Raw genomic sequence first — 6,000 nt, forward strand, 5'->3', positions numbered from 1 at the left:
ATATATGTACAAAAATTTGATAGCAGACATCTCTCTCGGTTTTCAGATTTTGCCGAGTAGAGATTTATGAAAACTCAAAGCCAACCGAAGATCGAAAGGTCATGCCCATCTATACCTTGCAGACATTGTGTTGTTTATGGTCGCAATAACCATAAACGCCTACGTCTATCATCGCTTTAATCATAGACGCACATGAAAATAAACGCATGTGATCGCTAAACATTCTGTTTATGGTCGCAACGGCCATAAACGCGCGGCATTACATATATTTGTTTATGATCGCAATAATCATAAACGCATATGTCTATGGTCGCTATAATCATGGACGAACATGAAAATAACTGTTATATGATTATGATCGCAATAACCATAAACGTATATATCTATGAACGCTAGAATCATAGACGTACATGAAAATAACTGTTATAATCGCTAGAGTCATAAACAAGCCCTAAAATGTCTGCCAACAATTAGAGAATACACGGGATAACCTCCTAGCATACCTGATCGAGCGAACCCTGGCCTCTAATTGCTACCATTGAATTTGAAGATGCTATATGGAATTTCCTTCCCACTCCGGATACTTCACCTAAGTGAACCAAGATCAGGGGAAGTAACCCATCCAAATCATAAAAGAATAAATACCGACTAAATCATTTCCCTTGGTTATCGAGACTTTCCTTAAACTATGGGACAAATGACGAATCGACCAACAGCTGACTAGAATTTTCCGCCACAGCAAACTGTCCTTAAACTATTGTCGACATTTAAAGCGGTTTGTCCTCCAAAGGTTGGCTAGATTCAACTATCATCTCCAATTAATCTCACGCCCGGCTTACCCTGAAACGTAGCGATAGCCTCAAAAAGTGTTAATAGGTACATGTCATTTCCAACTGGCGATAAATGCGTTCCGTCCGAGCAGTAAAATCCAAATGCAAAATGTATATCCAGACAACTAACGCTTCCCGAAAATATCTAAATAAATAATCAAAATTGCTTGTCAACTGTCTTGTAATTTTACATATCTTGGAACTAGTAATATCATTTCCTCCCAGATGAAGAATGATAATACTTGGATTCTTGCCTTGAATAAAACCGTACTGTATGCATCCATGAAGGTGCTGAATTTGCATTCTCGAAATTCCGTTCCAGTGAATGCTCATGTTCTCACATTGCTCTTGCCTCGTTCAGATGCTCCTTTACCAGCCCAATAAAGAATACAGTCACCAATGATCCATATACCTCTGTAAAGTAATTTCATTTACAGCAAAGTTAAAATAAGCGCTAATTTGGGCCATTTACACTAATCCTGGAGGTCCCCCTGTATGACATGTACGGATGCTTAATTATAATTAAATATAGGTTTTGCAAGCCCACGAAGACCAACGACCGATGTTTTATATTTACCTTGGATACACCTTGCACTGCCAGTTCGCTAGCTCTAACAATACGAAAACTGTGTGAGCGATACTTCACGCATGTGGAATCCATAAACATAAATGCCTTAGATAAACCCCCGAAAATTGAGCTCGTGTCACGGAGAACCTCGTATGCAAAAAACAAAAAAAAAACAACATCCCGTAATCGAATGCGAACTTTGAGCTCATATAATCCGACATGTCGTTTTGCGCGAATGTTACAACCAATATTTGATCACGCTGATAGCCTCGTCTTCGACGCTGTGCGGTTGCTGCTACTAACTCACTTACTCGGAGGAGAGCAAAATATGCAAGAGTCTATACGGCTTGAAATAACTTGCTCTTATAGTCAGAATGACAAATATGCGGCAACGCTTGGCAGATACGTACTAATATTTTTTGTTTAGTTTAACGCCGCACCGACACAATTATAGGTAATATGGCGACTTTCCTGCTTTGATAGTGGAGGAAGACCCATGGCACGTACTAATATAGATAGGGTTATCGGAGCACAGGAATCTTTCCTAGAACGCAGTCACTTGCAACCTTACAGCATTTTTCTGACAATAAAACATGGATCTGGCCAGTTATGAATTTTATATTCAAAGCTTATTCCAGCGACATAAAATTTAATTGTTGTTGGCGCATAGTCAGATTCAAAGCAGAAAGAAATACACAACACAACAGGAGACAATGGAACCGGCCGCTGATGACTCAAACTGTATTCGTCCCTAACCTATTAAAATGTCTCACTGTGTTACTATAAGAAATGCGTGTATTCTCAGCCAAGCTATTTCTTATGAGACAATTAACTCGTGCTTGAATACTTTCAAAAGACGGCTTGGGACCATACTTGGTTCTGGGTCTGCCTCCAGTGCCAACATCCGAAATTTGTAAACGAGATAACGCATTTCATAAAACGTCACGAACACCACTTATATGTTGAGCCTTAATTACAATATCCTCCTTCATACATTTGATTGTTAAATTACGTGCAAGGACCATCACGTTATCTGATTTCGAGGTTATGCTATTTAAAATGTGCACTACTGTCAAATTATCACAGCTAAAACAAATCTTTTTATTCCTTAATTCCTTGCCCCAAATTAAAAGCACAGAGTAATTGGAACAATTCTAATCTAGTAATATCCTGCGTAAAGCCTTCTAAAAACCATTCCTGTGGTCACTCCGCATATAGTGCACACTAACCAGAGAATTACATACCAAAACCTAAGTCTTCACCTGCCACACTGTCTGTGAACAAAGAAACTTCATCATTTGACACTCAAAACCTATCATGAAAAATTGCAACACCGTTAAACTCCTGGTAAAAATTAATTCTACATGAGCAAATCCTGTCTTACGCCATTATGTATACGTAAATGTTGACAAGGCTTGCTCAGACCGAAAATGGAATTAATAAGCCGTCTGCAAAAGAGTTTTCCGGGATGCGAAATTCAGTGTACCGATCAAGCTCTGCATCTCTCTCAACGTGAACCGTTTGCTACATTTATTTAGGATATGGTCAGTACGCTTTAATATATCCTTTACTTTATCTAAAGAAATTCTGTCAAGCACATTTTGAGAATCAAGCTCAAAACCCAGAAAAAAACAAAACTGTCGTTGGGCCTTCCGTATTGGAACATTCAGCTGACTAAGACATTTGTTAAATGTGCGCATAAGATAGAGACATTCGCCCGTGTCCAAAAGACATTAAATTTTTCATGTTTTTTCATCGTCTGCTAACTATTTTTGTCTCCAGTTCCCGGTAGTTATTTTACCGCGTTTTCTGCTTGCAATTCACGATTTTCTCATGTTTTCAGTGCACTTTATAAGTGATTGTTAACTGATATTCTTCAGTCGAGGTTGAATATTTGACAGCATCACAAGTATTTTGATTATTTGTTTATTCTCGTAAGAAACTTGACAAACCCTTCTGAGACGAGTATTCAGTTTTTGGACATCATTTGCATCTGGAAATGATTACTCAACGTAATACTCAGCGGAAAAGGTAGCAATTTCTGAAAGGTAAAGATTTATTACTTTTTTATGTTCCGTAGTGTTTTGTCAAAATGAATATTTTTAGTTTGAAATTTTGACACGTATAACGGGAATGTCCTAGAATTTATAAACATACTGTTTCCACAAAATGAGACATTTCATATTGCTTAAAGTTTTGATTTTGGCTAGAATAACTTTTACAAAGATTATTGACATGTAAGGTTCATCAACGCTAAGGGGTATATGCTAATACGGATTTACAAATATGTTGTTTTAATTTCGGCCTACTGTGTACTTGATTTAGTGGTAATGTTAACTGTAAACTTTTTGAATATTTTAAGCGGCGGATATGTTACCTATATAGCAAAATTGTAAGTGACGAATTTCATAATCCTTTGTGATTCGGTTTTTATAACCGCAGAGAAGGTTTTGGTAGTGTCGGGTCAAGAAGTTTTCGTGTAAATGGTGCAACAAATTACTCCGTCTGGTCAGAATGTTCAAATAAAGAAAACGTGCATATTAAAATCGGCTTTGTATAATTTCAGTTGTTTTATGGTACATGTGCACAAGGTTTGTATAACACATATTGATGCGTTTATTTGTTTTTTTTTTCTCTGTGACTTTGCAGATGTTTTCTTGCTTAATGTGTTATTTTATTGTCAATGTTATTTATATAAATTCATGATGAAAAACCCTGCTATTGAAGGAAAGTAAATATTACATGTATATACTTCTGGGACGAGTTTTGTGAACTAGTAAATAAAAGGTGTGAATATTGTATCAGTAAGTAGAAGTGAAGCGAAGCATACGTATTCGTACTTTAATTTATCGGACGTAAATGATTCAGTAGTTACAGTTCGGTCGTATTTAAAGCATTTACAATTCGATTTAATATTAGATATGTTAATTATTCTTTTTTCAGATGATGCTATTAGTTTTTAGCATAATCAGAGAAAACAACAATAAAAGATGCTGATTGATTTTGAATCGTGTGATGTTGCGATTAGCACAGAAGCTTTGACTTGCTTAATGTAGACCATGTGGTGGATATGTTTTAAAGAATGAAATTGCAGTGAAAAGATAAGTATATGTTTAGATAAATTTGGTTTTTAAAGCTACTTCCCCATAGTTTAGGTGAAAATTTTCAATGTTAATTTCCGCCATGTTTGGCATAGAATGTATATATGACACTGAAAAAATGATGAAGTGGGTGAAAATAAAGTTAGATATTGGAAAAAATGCAAGAATAATGTAAATTGGCTGAATTACTTCAAAAGCGTTGAAACGGTTGGTTCCTTCTGCACAATATATTTGGTATTCTAAAGAGGCACCACAAAATAACTGTATTCTTTTTGTATTTCCATGATGGTAATTATACATGCTTTGCATGAAGAAAATGAGAAATAACAAGTATCTAGTTACAAACTGACAGGGACATATATTAGGCCAAGACAATGTGTGTAATGTCCTAACATTTTATTGAATATCTGTTGCAATATGTACATAAATCAGTGTATTTAGTTAAATTTCGATCACATTTTGTTTCCACAGTTTAAGATAGTTATTCATATATATTTTTGAAACTATGCTGAAAAGAGATTTACTGAATAAGTTTGCAGACGAATTTGTCAAAACACATTTATTCCCGAAAGGCCTAAAGTGTCCACCTAAAATCTTGTAGTATAGCTGTATTTTAAGAATGATTTTCATGAAGATTTTGTTGGTGAAAAAGTAGGTCACTAGTAGGTCACTAGGTCGTGGTGGGTCTGTAAGAGTATCTTGCAAAAATCTTATGCCACTACCCTCTTGTTACGGAATTTTGAGAAAAAATATTAGAGATGACCAGATCGTTTATTGATGTGCAATTCAGCAGTCAGACTTTGTTAGAACTATGATGAAAATTTAGTATTTGTTTTTTATATTTAAGTTGTAACATGAAGTCACCAAAACGTCAGTTATGTTGATTTTGAATCGTGTGATGTTGTTTAGCACAGAAGCTTTGATTTGCTTAATTGTAGACCACGTGGTGAATATGTTTTCAAGAATAAAATTGTAATGAAAAGATAAGTATATGTTTTAGATAAATTCGGTTTTTAAGGCTACTCGCCCATAGTGTTGGTGAAAATTTTCAATATGTTCATTTCTGCCATGTTTGGCATATGACACTATATTTCAGAAGTTTTCAAACTGTAGTTATTAGCTTAACGAAGAGATTGTTTGATTGATATCTTGTTCAGATGTTTTAATTAAGAATATGTGAGAACTGCGATGGAAGATAAGTATTTGGCTATATTGCGGAAATAGTGACCGTTTTATTTTGGTCGTGCTAGGAAAGCATTTGCGTTTCTTGGTGAAAAAGGAACCTTTTACTTTGGTCGTGCTGAAAAAGCGTTGGCTGTTTATTTTAACCGTGCATTATTGCGTTGACTGCCTTATAGTCAGTGTTGTGAAAACATTAGCCATGACACTTTTACTTTGGCTGTATTTTGAAAGTGTGGGATGCTTTGTTCTAGTCGTGCATAATTGCGTTGACTTCCTTAGTATTGTTGTGAAAACGTTAGGTATTGTAATTTAAGTCGGC

Source organism: Mercenaria mercenaria, chromosome 13, assembly GCF_021730395.1.
Source record: "Mercenaria mercenaria strain notata chromosome 13, MADL_Memer_1, whole genome shotgun sequence".
Classification (NCBI taxonomy): Eukaryota; Metazoa; Mollusca; class Bivalvia; order Venerida; family Veneridae; genus Mercenaria; species Mercenaria mercenaria.